This window comes from Dermacentor andersoni, chromosome 7 (genome assembly GCF_023375885.2).
Source record: "Dermacentor andersoni chromosome 7, qqDerAnde1_hic_scaffold, whole genome shotgun sequence".
NCBI lineage: Eukaryota > Metazoa > Arthropoda > Arachnida > Ixodida > Ixodidae > Dermacentor > Dermacentor andersoni.
In genome coordinates, this window is record NC_092820.1 from 8,904,768 (window position 1) to 8,920,250 (window position 15,483).

A 15,483-nucleotide genomic window follows, 5' to 3' on the forward strand; every position below is an offset into this window, starting at 1 on the left:
CCCCCGGCTTGTAACAAAGCACTGCACATTTCTGAAATTTCGCATGTTTTCCTTTTCTTACCTTTTCTGCTGCATGAGCACATGTAGTACACTATACTCTTTCTTGGTGCATGCATGGATGCATGCTTTCAGAATGTGCTCTACGTTTTATAGCTGGCCATGAAATTTAACTGATCCTTTTTGTGTTGCAGTTGGCACAAAGAAAGGTCGGTAAGGATATTCAGCTCCATTGCACACCGCATCCTGACTAGGTAAAAGGCCTTCGAGTCCCTGGCCGAGCAGCTGCAGAACTTCAAGACACACCACTTGTTCCGGCGCTGATGTATGGTAGGCACTCAATTTTTTTCTAAATGACTTGATGAAATTAAGACATGTAATAGAAATTAATAAATTTTGTTTTAAAGCAGCAGCCCTGAGCCAGTGACAGCACTAAGCACTGCAATCCACTGTAATATACCACTTTACATCACTTAGGAACACCTCAATCATGCAACTGAACAAATGTTTACATATGCACTGCTAAAGATTGGCCTTTGCTTGAATACTACTACAACGTGGATCAGGTTATCAGTGACAGTAAAATTTGTAGCCCTGTATTCTGTTAAATGCATGAGTGAGGAACAGCTCCTCCAGAAATGCACATTTTAACAAGGGAACATACAGCAAGGTTATGACAGCCGTAGATTCTTGTGCAGGCATTTGAACTCGAATGCCATGTGCCTACATACACCCTGTGAGCCTGTAGGCAAGTATCTAGGCAACCAACATATTGGTGTTTGTTTTATTCACAGAGGGAGACGTAGGCTTGAAGAAATTGTTTTATTTTCCGAGCTGCATACTGGCAGCATGAAAGCAACAATTGATGATAGTGCAGTACACAAACAACAATATATATACACCAAGATACAGTCATACAGTCCGGAAAGGCCGCCATTGGAATATGAACCTGGCAACGTTTAACGCTAGAACGTTATCTAGTGAGGCGAGTCTAGCAGTGCTATTGGAGGAATTAGAAGGCAGTAAATGGGATATAATAGGGCTCAGTGAAGTTAGGAGGCCAAAAGAAGCATATACAGTGCTAAATAGCGGGCACGTCCTGTGTTACCGGGGCGTAGCGGAGAGAAGAGAACTAGGAGCCGGATTCCTGGTTAATAAGAATATAGCTGGTAACATACGGGAATTCTATAGCATTAACGAGAGAGTGGCAAGTCTTGTTGTGAAACTTAATAAGAGGTACAAAATGAAGATTGTACAGGTCTACGCCCCTACATCCAGTCATGATGACCAGGAAGTCGAAAGCTTCTATGAAGACGTGGAATCGGCGATGGGTAGAGTGAAAACTAAATACACTATACTAATGGGCGACTTTAATGCCAAGGTAGGCAAGAAGCAGGCTGGAGACAAGGCAGTGGGGGAATATGGCATAGGCACTAGGAATAGCAGGGGAGAGTTATTAGTAGAGTTTGCGGAACAGAATAATATGAGGATAATGAATACTTTCTTCCGCAAGCGGGATAGCCGAAAGTGGACGCGGAGGAGCCCGAACGGCGAGACTAGAAATGAAATAGACTTCATACTCTGCGCTAACCCTGGCATCATACAAGATGTGGACGTGCTCGGCAAGGTGCGCTGCAGTGACCACAGGATGGTAAGAACTCGAATTAGCCTAGACCTGAGGAGGGAACGGAAGAAACTGGTACATAAGAAGCCGATCAATGAGTTAGCGGTAAGAGGGAAAATAGAGGAATTCCAGATCAAGCTACAGAACAGGTATTCAGCTTTAACTCAGGAAGAGGACCTGAGTGTTGAAGCAATGAACGACAATCTTGTGGGCATCATTAAGGAGTGTGCAATGGAAGTCGGTGGTAACTCCGTTAGGCAGGATACCAGCAAACTATCGCAGGAGACGAAAGATCTGATCAAGAAACGCCAATGTATGAAAGCATCTAACCCTACAGCTAGAATAGAACTGGCAGAACTTTCGAAGTTAATCAACAAGCGTAAGGCAGCTGACATAAGGAAGTATAATATGGATAGAATTGAACATGCTCTCAGGAACGGAGTAAGCCTAAAAACAGTGAAGAAGAAACTAGGAATTGGCAAGAATCAGATGTATGCGTTAAGAGACAAAGCCGGCAATATCATTACTAATATGGATGAGATAGTTCAAGTGGCTGAGGAGCTCTATAGAGATTTATACAGTACCAGTGGCACCCACGACGATAATGGAAGAGAAAATAGTCTAGAGGAACTCGAAATCCCGAAGGTAATGCCGGAAGAAGTAAAGAAAGCCTTAGGAGATATGCAAAGGGGGAAGGCAGCTGGGGAGGATCAGGTAACAGCAGATTTGTTGAAGGATGGTGGACAGATTGTGCTAGAGAAACTGGCCACCCTGTATACGCAATGCCTCATGACCTCGAGCGTACCGGAATCTTAGAAGAACGCTAACATAATCCTAATCCATAAGAAAGGGGACGCCAAAGACTTGAAAAATTATAGACCGATCAGCTTACTGTCCGTTGCCTACAAAGTATTCACTAAGGTAATTGCAAATAGAATCAGGAACACCTTAGACTTCTGTCAACCAAAGGACCAGGCAGGATTCCGTAAAGGCTACTCAACAATAGACCATATTCACACTATCAATCAAGTGATAGAGAAATGTGCAGAATATAACCAACCCTTATATATAGCTTTCATTGATTACGAGAAAGCGTTTGATTCAGTCGAAACCTCAGCAGTCATGGAGGCATTACGGAATCAGGGTGTAGATGAGCCATATGTAAAAATACTGGAAGATATCTATAGCGGCTCCACAGCCACCGTAGTCCTCCATAAAGCAAGCAACAAAATCCCAATAAAGAAAGGCGTCAGGCAGGGAGATACGATATCTCCAATGCTATTCACAGCGTGATGACAGGAGATATTCAGAGACCTGGATTGGGAAGAATTGGGGATAAAAGTTAATGGAGAATACCTTAGTAACTTGCGATGCGCTGATGATATTGTCTTGCTTAGTAACTCAGGGGACCAATTGCAATGCATGCTCACTGACCTGGAGAGGCAAAGCAGAAGAGTGGGTCTAAAAATTAATCTGCAGAAAACTAAAGTAATGCTTAACAGTCTCGGGAGAGAACAGCAATTTACAATAGGCAGCGAGGCACTGGAAGTCGTAAGTCTACTTGAAGTCTACTGGAAGTCTACTTAGGGCAGGTAGTGATGGCGGATGCGGATCATGAGACGGAAATAATCAGACGAATAAGAATGGGCTGGGGTCCGTTTGGCAGGCATTCCCAAATCATGAACAGCAGGTTGCCATTATCCCTCAAGAGAAAGGTATATAATAGCTGTGTCTTACCAGTACTCACCTACGGGGCAGAAACCTGGAGGCTTACGAAAAGGGTTCTACTCAAATTGAGGACGACACAACGAGCTATGGAAAGAAGAATGATAGGTGTAACGTTAAGGGATAAGAAAAGAGCAGATTGGGTGAGGGAACAAACGCGAGTTAATGACATCGTAGTTGAAGTCAAGAAAAAGAAATGGGCATGGGCAGGACATGTAATGAAGAGGGAAGATAACCGATGGTCATTAAGGGTTACGGACTGGATCCCAAGGGAAGGGATGCGTAGCAGGGGGCGGCAGAAAGTTAGGTGGGCGGATGAGATTAAGAAGTTTGCAGGGACGGCATGGCCACAGTTCGTACATGACCGGGGTTGTCGGAGAAGTATGGGAGAGGCCTTTGCCCTGCAGTGGGAGTAACCAGGCTGATGATGATGATGACAGTCATACATGGAACATCATGGTGACGTTCATTAGCCAGGTCATTGTCCTGATTACCAGCTAAGGAGGCATGCAATGTCACATTTGTCTGCTGGTTGGGCCGATTTGCCAGTGCACACAAGGCATGTGGTTGCTGTACTGAATTGAAAGAAATGGTCATTACTCGGTGTGCTAAGGAAAAGAAGCAACTAGAGGTTGAAGTGGCAGCAATGCTTGGGTTGGGGCTTGGACGTCCGTGTTAGCATGCCATTGTTTTACTGACAGAAAAATAAAGTCTTGAGAAGCAGATATGGCCCTTTGGGCATGCGCAATGCACAGTTTTTTGCAAATTATTTTTCTTGTATTTCTGACGTTGGCTTTGGATGTAGTGTTTGATTACCATGTTCGTAAGAGTGATTATGGCTGGCCTTGTGCGTGCACTGTACTCCACTAGGTTTTCATCAAATTTTGAGTTGTAAGCCAGTGATTGTGTATCATGTAGTATTCCTTCAGTCCTGTCTGTATAATTGTATTTCACCTGGAATGAAAAGTAGCTGTGGTGTACTGGTAGGGCACTTGTTTCAGAGTTTTGCTAGTGTGTAGATGTGCTTAGTAGATGACAAAAGAAAGAATGAGATGCGCACAGCTGGTGTGTTACGCGTGTCTCGTCATCTCTTCTGTAATGTCTGGTAAGCACATGAACATGCAAGATTGCAATTCTCAACTCGCCCAACTAGCTGTGTTGACCTGCTTGGCAGTCATGAGGTTCATTGTTCGAGCCAACGAAAATTCATGAACCTTTTCTTCCTTTTCACTTCTGACGTACTTCAAGTTTGATGTTACCAGGTGCCATGGTGTAAAAGGGATACGCTCATAACTGCTTAGCACACTAAAAATGTTCAACATTGCTACTGACAAGTGATCTATGGAAGGATTTCAGAGCGAAATCCATGATATCATTAATGAGCATGAGGCTCTCTAAGTGTTTCTATATTGAACTCATGCGATGGAAGCTTGTGCACATAGCATCTGCATTTTTTTCTACTTTTCTGAAGGTACTGCTATGGAACCAACAGCAAGGGCAACATTCGAGAAAAAAAATTGGTGCCAAGGTAACCCAGGTTTGTAACTACATTCATCGTCATCATCATCATCAGCCTACTTTATGTCCAGAGCAGGACGAAAGCCTCTCCCTGCGATCTCCAATTACCTCTTTCCTGCACCAACAGATTCCAACTAGCACCCGCAAATTTCCAAATTTCGTCGCACCACCTAGTCTTCTGCCGTCCTCTACTGCGCTTCCCTTCTCTTGGGACCTATTCTGTCACCCTAATGGTCCAACGGTTGTCTAATCTGCGCATTACATGACCTGCCCAGCGCCATTTTTTTTCTCTTGATGTCTATTAGAATAGGTTTGCTCTCTGATCCAAACCGCTCTCTTTCTGTCTCCTAAAGTTCTGCCTAGCATTCTTCGTTCCATCGCTCTTTGCGCTGTCCTTAACTTGTTGTCAAGTTTCTTTGTCAGTCTCCAAGTGTCAGTCTCCCCATATTTCAGCACCGGTAAAATGCATTGATTGTATATTTTCCTTTTCAATGATAACGGTAAGCTCCCAGTCAGGAGTTCACGATGTCTGCTGTATGCGATCCAACCCATTTTTATTCTTCTGTGAATTTCCTTCTCATGGTCAGGGTTCCCTGTGATTAGTTGACCTAGGTAAACGTACTCCTTCACAGACTGTAGAGGCTGACTGGCGATCCTGAACTCTTGTTCCCTTGCTTGGCTGCGTATCTACAATTGCTCGTAGGTATAGCGGGGCGTGGCACTTGCGCAGACGACGGATGTTTGCGCGCATGTGCGAGTAATAGCGGTAGCAAGAGAGGAAATGTGGGGACTTTTGCTCCTTGAATATGCGACTCTGCCTAGGCACTACGGAGGAGTTTCTTAGCGCGTGTTCTATGTGTTTGTCCCTAGGCATGCCGGAAGAAGTCGCGGGGTGTGGTAGTGCTGAACTTAGCGTCGCAAGTTGGTGGCTGGATGTAATTATATTTATTCAATCGTCTTCTGTACTAATTGAAACAATGTGCCATTATGTCGCATTATTGGCTGCATCTCCAGGACACCAAAGCGGCAACGAGGACATCAAAGGTGGAACCCAGACTGGTCTGTGGGTTGGGGCTCGCCGAGTTATCCATGGGCCACCCTGCTTCCAGCTTTGATCCCCCCGCTACCCCTTCGGTGCCCTGGATACATGCGCCGCCTGCTTTATTATAACCTCAGGTGCTCTCCTGAGGCCTCCGTTTGCCAGTTACATGTGCCCTCCTGGAGCAGCGCTTGTAAAAAATGCAATCTATCGTAACGACGAAAAAACACCACGACTTATACAACACCAGGCAGAACCTTGCCCCTTCAGACACAGCGATCACCAAACGTGGCGTCCGTGTCCACTGCCTCACCGTGCCGGCAGCCAGCGGCGGAGTGTAAACAAACTGGACCACACTCCACAATGCCGGCATGCCTAGTGGACAAATGCATACAACACACACTAAGAAACCTCCTCCGTAGTGCCTAGGCAGACTCACATATTCAAGGAGCAAAGGCCCCCAGATTTTCTCTCTCGCACCTGCTCATACTCGCGCCTGCGCAGAAACATCCAGCACCACTGTAACTACTAGCAATTGTAATAACGCTGCCCAGCTATTCATCATTATCTTTGTCTTCTACGAATTAACCTTAAACCCCACTCTTACACTCTCTTTTACGGTCCTCAATAATTTGTTGTAACTCGTCTGCAGTGTTGCTGAATAGAACAATGTCATCGGCAAACCGAAGGTTGCTAAGATATTTGCCGTCGATCCTAACTCCTATAGCCTTCCCAGTTTAATAGCTTGAATACGTCTTCCAAGCATGCAGTGCATAGCATTGGAGAGATTGTGTCTCCCTTTCTTTATAGGTATCTTTCTGCTTTTCTTGTGTAGAATTAAGGTAGCTGTGGAACTTCTGTAGACATTTTCCAAGGTATTTACGTAAGCGTTCTGTACTCCTTGATTACGTAATGCCTCTATGACTGCTGGTATCTCTACTGAATCAAATGCTTTTTCGTAATCTATGAAAGCCATATGGAGAGGCTTATTGTACTCTGTGGCTTTCTCGATAACCTGATTAATGACATGGATGTGATCCATTGCAGAGTATCCCTTCCTGAAGCCAGCCTGTTCCCTTGGTTGACTAAAATCCAGTGTTGCCCTTATTCTACTGGAGATTAGTTTGGTAAATATTTGATATAATACTGGGAGTAAGCTAATGGGCCGATAATTTTTCTATTCTTTAACGTCTCCCTTTCCGTGGATTAGTATAGTGTTTGCATTCTTTCAGTTTTCTTGGACCCTTGCAGTCGAGAGACACTTCGTATAGAGAGCTGCCAGTTTTCCTAGCATTATGTCTGCTCCATCTTTGATTAAATAGACTGTTATTTCATCTTCTCCTGCCGCCTTTCCCCGTTTCATGCCTTGCAAGGCCCTTCTGACCTCATCCCTAGTTATAGGTGGAGTTTCTGTATCCTATTCATTATTGTTCCGAATGAAGTACTCCTGAGTCCTCCGAGCACTGTACAGGTCAGTATAGAATTCTTCCGCTGCTTTTATTATACCTTCGAGATTGCTGATGATATTACCCTGCTTATCTTTCAGTGCATACATCTTGGTCTGTGCTATGCCAAGTTTCCTTCTCACTGATTTCAGGCTGCGTCCATTTTTTACGGCTTCTTCAGTCTTTCTCACGTTATAATTTCAGCTATCACTTATTTTCGTTTTGTTGATCAGTTTTGACAGTTCATCTGATCCCTTGAGTTGGACACTTTCATTCTTTGTCGTTTCTTTATTCGGTCCTTTGTTACTTGGAAGAGCTTGCCGGTTGCCTTGGTGCCTTGCCTCCCACTTCAATTCCTGCCTCTGATGCCAGCTTCGTTACGGTTTCATTCATTGCCTCTATGTAATCATCATCATCTCTGTTCTAAGGCTGCATATTTTTTTGCAAGTACCAGCCTAAATTTGTCTGCTTTTACCCTTACTGCCTCTAAGTTGACCTGTTTTTTCTTGAGCGATATTACTCTTTTTCTGTTCAAACTGAGGTGAATGCTAGCCCTCACTAACCTATGATTATTGCACTTTACCCTACCTATCACTTATACATTCTGCAGTATGCTGGGATCGGCAGAAAGTATGAAATCAATTTCATTTCTTGTTTCACCATTAGGGCTTTTCTAGGTCCACTTTCTGTTGCTACGTTTCCTAAAAAAGGTGCTCATTATTCTCAGCTTATTCCTTTTGGCGAATTCTACCAGCATCTCTCCTCTAGCGTTTCTAGAATCGACACCGTAGTTGCCAATTGGCTGTTCACCTGCCTGCTTTTCCCCCACTTATGCATTGAAGTCACCCATTACTACTGTATTCCGAGTCTGCACTTTTCTCATCGCTAATTCAACATCTTCATAAAACTGATCTACTTCCTCATCGTCGCGGCTGGATGCTGGAGCGTAGGCTTGTGCTGCCTTTAATCTATACCTCTACTGTTACAACTACTGCTACCCTCTTCATTAAAGCTTCTTTCTGGGCGAGTTGGTGCATACTTCACATAAAAATTGTAACAGCACCAATGCATGCATCCACAAAGTAACACGCGCGTGTGTCTCGTCCTTTGTGGCACGTGTTGGCGCTGTTACAATTTTTATGCCAAGTGTGCTACCCTCTCGTTAATGCTGTAGAATTCGTCAGTGTTGCCCGCTATGTCCTTATGGATTAGGAATCCTACCCCGTATTGCTTCTTATCAGGGAGACCTTTATAGCAGAGGACATGGCCGGTATTTAGCAATGTATAAGCGTCACCAGTTCTTCTAATTTTGCTAAGGCCGATAATATCCCAAACAACGTCTGATAGTTCCTCAAAGAGTTTTGCTAAGCTAGCCTCACTCGACAGAGTTCGGCTGTTAAAGGTTGACAGGGTCAGTTTCTATTGGCGGCCTGTTCGGACCCAGAGATTCTTAGCACCCTCTGCTGCGTTACAGGTCTGACCGCCGCCTTGGTCAGGTGCTCCGCAGCTGTTGGGGACTGAGGGCTATTATTTCTTTGTAGATATCAGGGAGGTTGTGGCCGAATAATTCACCAGGGCGAGCAATTGCTGTTCTAGTGGTAACTACGTTGTAACATAACAATGCATTTGAATATTGTGCAACTAACTAATCTATCAGTTTAATAATACAGACATCAAGTTGTTTTTTGTAGTGCTTTTATAGGCACTGCTAAGCGAGTTTACAACGGATAAGGGCAAGTTTAAATTTCATGCACAAGTGCACGTTACTCAGCACAGCTGAAAGAATATAGACCGCAAGAGTGGTTCATTAGTAGAGCTTGGCAGCGTTGCCCTTGTCTCTCTATCCCCCTCTCCACTATGCATTATTGAAATAAAAGTAAAACCAATTATTTTCCCCTGAGCACATTTATAGATCAGCGTAATGCATTTTCATCGAAGTGCTAGTACACTGAGGCTGGCTCACACATACTGAAACTGTCACACCCACTGCTGCACACAAGGTGATTGCTACTGATACTTGAAAGCATGACTGTTGGACAAAACATATTGAATATGGTGTTCGTTCATGTTGTACATATTATTTGCTAACTTTACAAAATATGCTTTGCAGGTTGGCGTTGTGATTCACCCCTGTCAGCCATGGCTTTGTGCAAGTCCCGATGGGCTTTTCCAAACAACCAGTGGTGTCATTTTGCGTGAAATCAAGTGCCCCTACAGTCGTAAAGATGACATAATCATAGATCATGCTCTGTGCGAAAGCTACGTTAGCTATGTGACATATCATGATGGAATGCTTCAGTTGCCTCGCAGCCACCCATATTATACACAGGTCCAGGTTGCCATGTATGTCACTAACACTACAGAATGTTTCTTTTTTGTTTATAAAGCAAGCAAGATATTACTATAGTTGTTTACAGAGATGAAGACTCCCTTGCTCGAAACATTCCTCGGTCGGAGGCGTTTTATTATTCACATTACATTAAGCAGCTCATGCGTTAGACCAGATTCCTGCTTGTAGGAAGTAAGTTTGCTCTTAAAGGTACATACAGCCGCTCAGCACATGAATTCAGATAACCCTGCTTATGGAATGATTCCCTATCATAATGACTAAAACAAGCCATGTTTTTCTCATTAAATTTGGAAATTTAGTTTTTAATCCATCGCCAAAAGTTGCTAAAAATAACCTTTCGCGCACCACGTGGCACACACATGAAGCTGCATAAGAGCTCTGCCACGTGACCTTCTACTAGTGTACGCGGTTACTGGTCTTTTTATTAGTACTGAAATGCAGTATACTTTCTATTATACGTTTTTCCTGACTTACAGTTTGCAGATAAGCCTTAGTTTATACTGTGCAGAAAAGTAGCGCTGCCTTCATTTTCGATGAGTTGGCCCACTTGTGGCATAGTTGATGTCATATTGTATCTCATAGGGGGACCACAGAACTTAGGTTACTTGCATGCAAATTCGCCTGTGTACAAAAGCATCCATGTGTACCATTATGCATGCCTTTTTACCTTGTAATACTCACAGATTAAAGCACCTGTGATTTTAAGGCAGGTAAAGCACAAATAAAAGAACAGAAAGCAGAAAGAATGAGAAAATACATTGTGATTGCCATACATGCCTTACCAAAACATGTTACTGTCTCAGTCTTCCACTGTACCGACTAGCTTGGATACAGACCCTAGGCATGTGTAATATAAAGGCTGATTTGTAAATTATGCTGCACTTATTAGCAGCTCAATTACCTACAGTATGTAAGTATCAAGGTTTCACCTCCGGTGAGAGTGACAAAGTGTTTTTCGATTTCTGTGCCAATTTAAAATTATAATTGCTACATAACACATGTACAGCATCCTTGTTTCTATCAATATAAATCATGGTCTTTTCCTTTGCACCATTTCATGACACATTCTTTCCACTTGTTGGCCCTTTAAGGAAGTTGCTAGTGTTAAACACTGTCGAGCTACCTGATGGCGAAAGCTGGTTTTAGTCTGAATCTTCCTCTGAAATTGCCTGGCCTCCAGGAACTTGCAAGTGAACAACAATCCTTTATTACCACCAATTTCTTTGCTTATTGTTGCTTTATAACTGCAACATGAAAGACTGCATCGAAAAGATTCCGAACGTGTGCCATGGCTTATACATGTCCATTCTGTCACTGAAGGAGTTGCAGTGATTCTTTCAGTTGTATCTGTAAGCTTGCAGACTGTATTTCCTTATTGAGAGCCTTTGCTGTTGCACAGTTAAGGCTAGTTCACAGTTGCAGTGTTTAAGCCCTTTTTGATGCCTGTAGTGAATGTAGCCTTGAGGCCCATCCATTCAAGAGATCTATAGCAGACCAGAGGTCTGATCACCGTCGACCTTTAATTTTAATTGATGTCTCCCATTTTTTTTGTGTATGGTGGTTAAGAGCCACACCATATGTCTTTAGATATATTTGCAAATTTGTTCAGCCTAGTGCTGTCCCCTTGCTTTACAATTTCTTATCCAAGTTTATAATTTTACAGTCACAGATAAAGCTGCTAGCTTTCCTGGTGACCTGGGCACTACTATGTTAGCTGGCTAAAACATCACTGCTACGAGCAGGTTCTTCAGTGTCATACTGCGCTTAATGTTCTAAAAATAAAGCACAGTAATTTGTTTCTGTATTGTGCTTGCCTGCAAAACAGCAGTACTGTGTTTCCAAGCTAGGCACATAAGTCTACACATGTTTACACGAATGGATTGGTCCGCTTTTTATTGTTGTCAAAAATGATGAAAAACATACATGACCGGAATATTTTTCAAAATCTCTGCGGGAAAGTTGGCCTTTAAATATTACAATTTTGTAAAAGATGGTAGCAGTGCTTATGCCAAAAATATGTTTGTTACTCTGTGCTTGTGTATCACAGTGAAAATAAAGCACCTTACTTTCTGTTGCTTTGAATTATTGGACTTTGCAGATTTGCCAAAATGCAGCACATATGAAATATCTCACTCATGGCAGGAATCAAACTGACAGGAATACGGTGCTCCAAAATTCCAAGAGTTTTTATGCGCTATATCACTCTCTCTACATGGGCGCGCACTTGAGCAACATTGTACGTTTCTTGCAGTTCTGCAGGTGAGAAAGGCTGGTTGCCAGTCGAGAATGGTGGCATAATCAGTACGGCACTTTTACCTGCTACACCTGCTAGTATTCCAGGAAAACCCTTATCAGCAAGAATAACATCATGCTGACTAATTATTTCAAGGAATCCTGATTCCAGCACGATTTGTGTGTCTGAGCAACGCCCACCATAGGATTTGGACTTGAATACAATGAGGCCAGAAGGGGCAATTGCAACTAAAAATTTCAATGTAAAGCCACTTTTGTACGTGGAGCAGAGGACATGTTGTTGCCTCACCTCTGATGGTGTTTCTGTGCGCACCTCAGTGCTATCGAGAATGAGTGTGGAGTAAGGATAGTTGACCTTAAAACACTCTGGACGTGTATCCCGTATCACTTGCATATGTGGCTCATATATCCACTTTCTTGTAGCACCCGCAAGCGTGCCCAGAACTGCATGAGACGTTCGTGCTGCTGTTGTTTCATGAATGCCAAAAATTACTGCAATTGTACTAAAAGGCGCTCCATGCTTCATTTTGAATAGAAATAATAAAAGTTTGTTTGGAAGGCAGACATCAGTACCCCTATCTCTCGTGTGAGGCAGGAGACTTAACAGGAGCGAGAAAACATTGTCAGAAACGCCACAGAGGTCTCTCACTGCACCGGGTGTTAAGGACACTGTGTCGAATCCCGCAAAAAAGCAAACCCTAGTGTCTGGTCCTGCGGCACGGTGCAATAGACATGGCAAATTCCCTGCTGGTGTTGTGAAGCATGGTGTGGCCGATTCTTCTTTCTGGCACACCTTTTGCACTGTAAGGTCTAATGCCTCAATGTGCTCCTCTTCAAGATTGTATTCAACCTGAAAGTCGCAAATGAGAGAGAATGTGGATCGAGCTCCAGCAAAAGGTGAACGCACCAGCTCCAGGCTACTGTGTCCATTCGGCGGTTCAAGGCCTGACTGCTGCTGATACAAGCCTCCAACCAAACTGTTAATGTCATTGTCCTGTATAAATGGAAAAAGTCAATTAACTGCTGCTGATCGGAGCCTCCAACCAAACTGTGAGTGTCCTTGTCCTGTGTAAACGGAAAAAGTAAATTTTTTTACGATTTCTGAACCAAAATGCAACAACATTGTTTTCCACTTGCCCTCCTTTCACTTTGTTGTGATGGCTCCTGGCAATTCGTAGGCGATTTCGCACGTGCCCGAGCTCGCTCTGCCCATCTGGTAAGAAAAGTAACAGAATCGGTGCACTTGTACGTACGGCTTTTAACGACATCCCCCACTGCATCAACGCGACATTAATGTGATAGGCTGATGAAGAAGACGTTTAAGATTAGTCGAAAGGCGACTCTTGGACTTTGAAAGCTAACTACCACCTCGTTAGCCGCTATAGTCTTTGTATCGTTGAAACCAATAAACTATAATATGGAGTTTGGTGTCGCGATAGCCCGGAAACAAAACCGTCAGCTGCGTACAATTAAGCGACTGGGGTATGCGAACGTACCAAGGAGCAGTGGTGTATTGAGATGTCGACGCGTACACGGAGGCTTTTACTATAAATCAACAGTTTGCATCGTTTTTACTGCAATGCAGAAATAGCCCAAGAAATAATAAAGGCGGCCGCGATCGTTCGTGGCCAGGGCGACGTTAGATCGTCCGCGTTATCAACGGGATCAGCCCGCCTTGGACGGTGGATGACGAGTGGCATAAAACGAACAGTTTGGCCTTTAGAGTTGTCAAACACCTGTTCACTGGCACAGTAGCCGAACGCAGCGCAAATTTCCAACCACCTGACGGGCCCTTCTGCGCGCGTCGTGCAAGCTCCGCTCCTCTCGGCAACAAGTTGACGGAGCGGCTTTTGCGAGACGCGATCGCTCGATGCCTAACCAATGCAATTTAACACAACCCCCAACGATGACACGTAGTTTTGCTTTAAAAAAACCTCACCGGTGGTAACGCTCTGTTGGTGCCGAAGGGTCGCAAGGAACCGTGCAGCGGTATACTGAAGGAAAAATTCTTGGCACATAAGCGGGATGGTGCATGCAATTACTCTTTGCATTGCCGAAGAAGTGCCGGCTGCATATTCTGGTGTTCGCATTCGGCTGCCATAGCTTGCCGTCAGGCCTGTCGAACAAATTAAGCATATAAGTTCAAGCGTAGTCCCACCTGTTTAAGTGCCACGCTTTAAAATTCAGCACACTCACCCAGCACGTCCAACCGCTTGTATCCAACGCTGCCGCCGCTCTAATGCCCCAACCACTGGCACGCGCCGGAAAGCTTCGGCGCGCGCCGAAGGGTCAAATGCGTCAAAGCGTCGGTCGGGAACTCGGCGAAGCGGAACGTCGCGCAGCGATTATGTCTACTGCCGATGCTAGAAGTTTGCCGACGCGCGGCGAAGCTGCGCCGGCGTGCACCAATGAGAGGCTGCGATGCCTCGCAGGCGTCAACCAATCGGAGGCTGCGGAGCCTCCGGCTGCTAGCCCTGTAATGGCCGACCGTGCGGAGACGCCGGCACCAACGATCGTCCGAGTTTTTTGGACGCACGACGCGCGCGACAGTGTTCCTGAAAGACAGTGTTGTAATAGTAGGCCGACAACGACACGATCAACCGACCGACGACCGTGGGTTGTGGCAGTGCGACGTGGATCCGAAGCGACTTCGAACGACGCCGACTAACCTGCCCACTGGGTTCCGCCGGGCTCGGTACGATCGTCTGCTAAAACAGCCAACCGAATCACGATTGCCGCAACGTCTGTGCTTGTTGTATGTGCATATTGTTATGCTCAAAACAAATGGAAACACGTTTACGAGCTCCGAAGTCTGGATAATCAACACTCGCCTATCGCCGATGTTGTTTACGTTACGCGTAGGCCTAGCGCGTCCATCGAGTTCGTAACTGGCGAGTGAACGAACTCACCTGAAAAACTCTGTCGAAGGAAATGAATTTTCAGGTCCGTTTGGTGCTGCAGTGATTTAAAATATGGCACTCTTGACTTCGTCTGACCTGTGATGTGGTGAATGAACCGTGTGGAAGTTGGGTTGGTCAACCGCGGCGTGTTTCGTGTGGTGTCGGTTGACTCAAGTTTAACGGGCAAGCTCTGCGCTGTTTCCAGTGGTAAAGATAACTTCCGAAAGCGAAATACACTAGTAGCCGAACTATTGGAAGTACTTACATAACAGCCGTGCCGCCTGTTTCAGCTGACACTGCGCTCTTCTATTCGGCATGTGAATCCATTCAGTACAAGTTCACTGTACTCATTCACTCACTTCTTTCTAGTGCGTCCGTCTTTTGGGCTAGTTGGGCATAAATCGCTCGTGAAGCAATCAAGAACACTGACGCACTGAAGCATACGTGACAACGCAGTCATGTTTGAGTCAGTGTGTCGTTATAGTTGAGCACTGCAAAAAGAAATTATCTGTTTGCAACGTGTGCTCTGTGTGCAGTGCATAGCAGGACCTGCATCATGCAAGACCTATGCATGTAGCAGCGTATACCACGATTGCTTCGATGCCCGCTTCAGAAGCAGCAAGTACTGAGTC

General features: G+C 44.7%; 1 long non-coding RNA gene across 1 annotated transcript; it reads left to right on the plus strand.

Annotated features, from left to right (window-relative positions):
- Nucleotides 1–209: 209 nt before the first annotated feature.
- Nucleotides 210–10,809, plus strand: LOC129385975 (uncharacterized). The gene is made up of 3 exons (XR_008613451.2): nucleotides 210–327; nucleotides 4,818–4,883; nucleotides 9,459–10,809. It is a non-coding gene; the product is annotated as an uncharacterized lncRNA (long non-coding RNA).
- The last annotated feature ends 4,674 nt before the right edge of the window (nucleotides 10,810–15,483 follow it).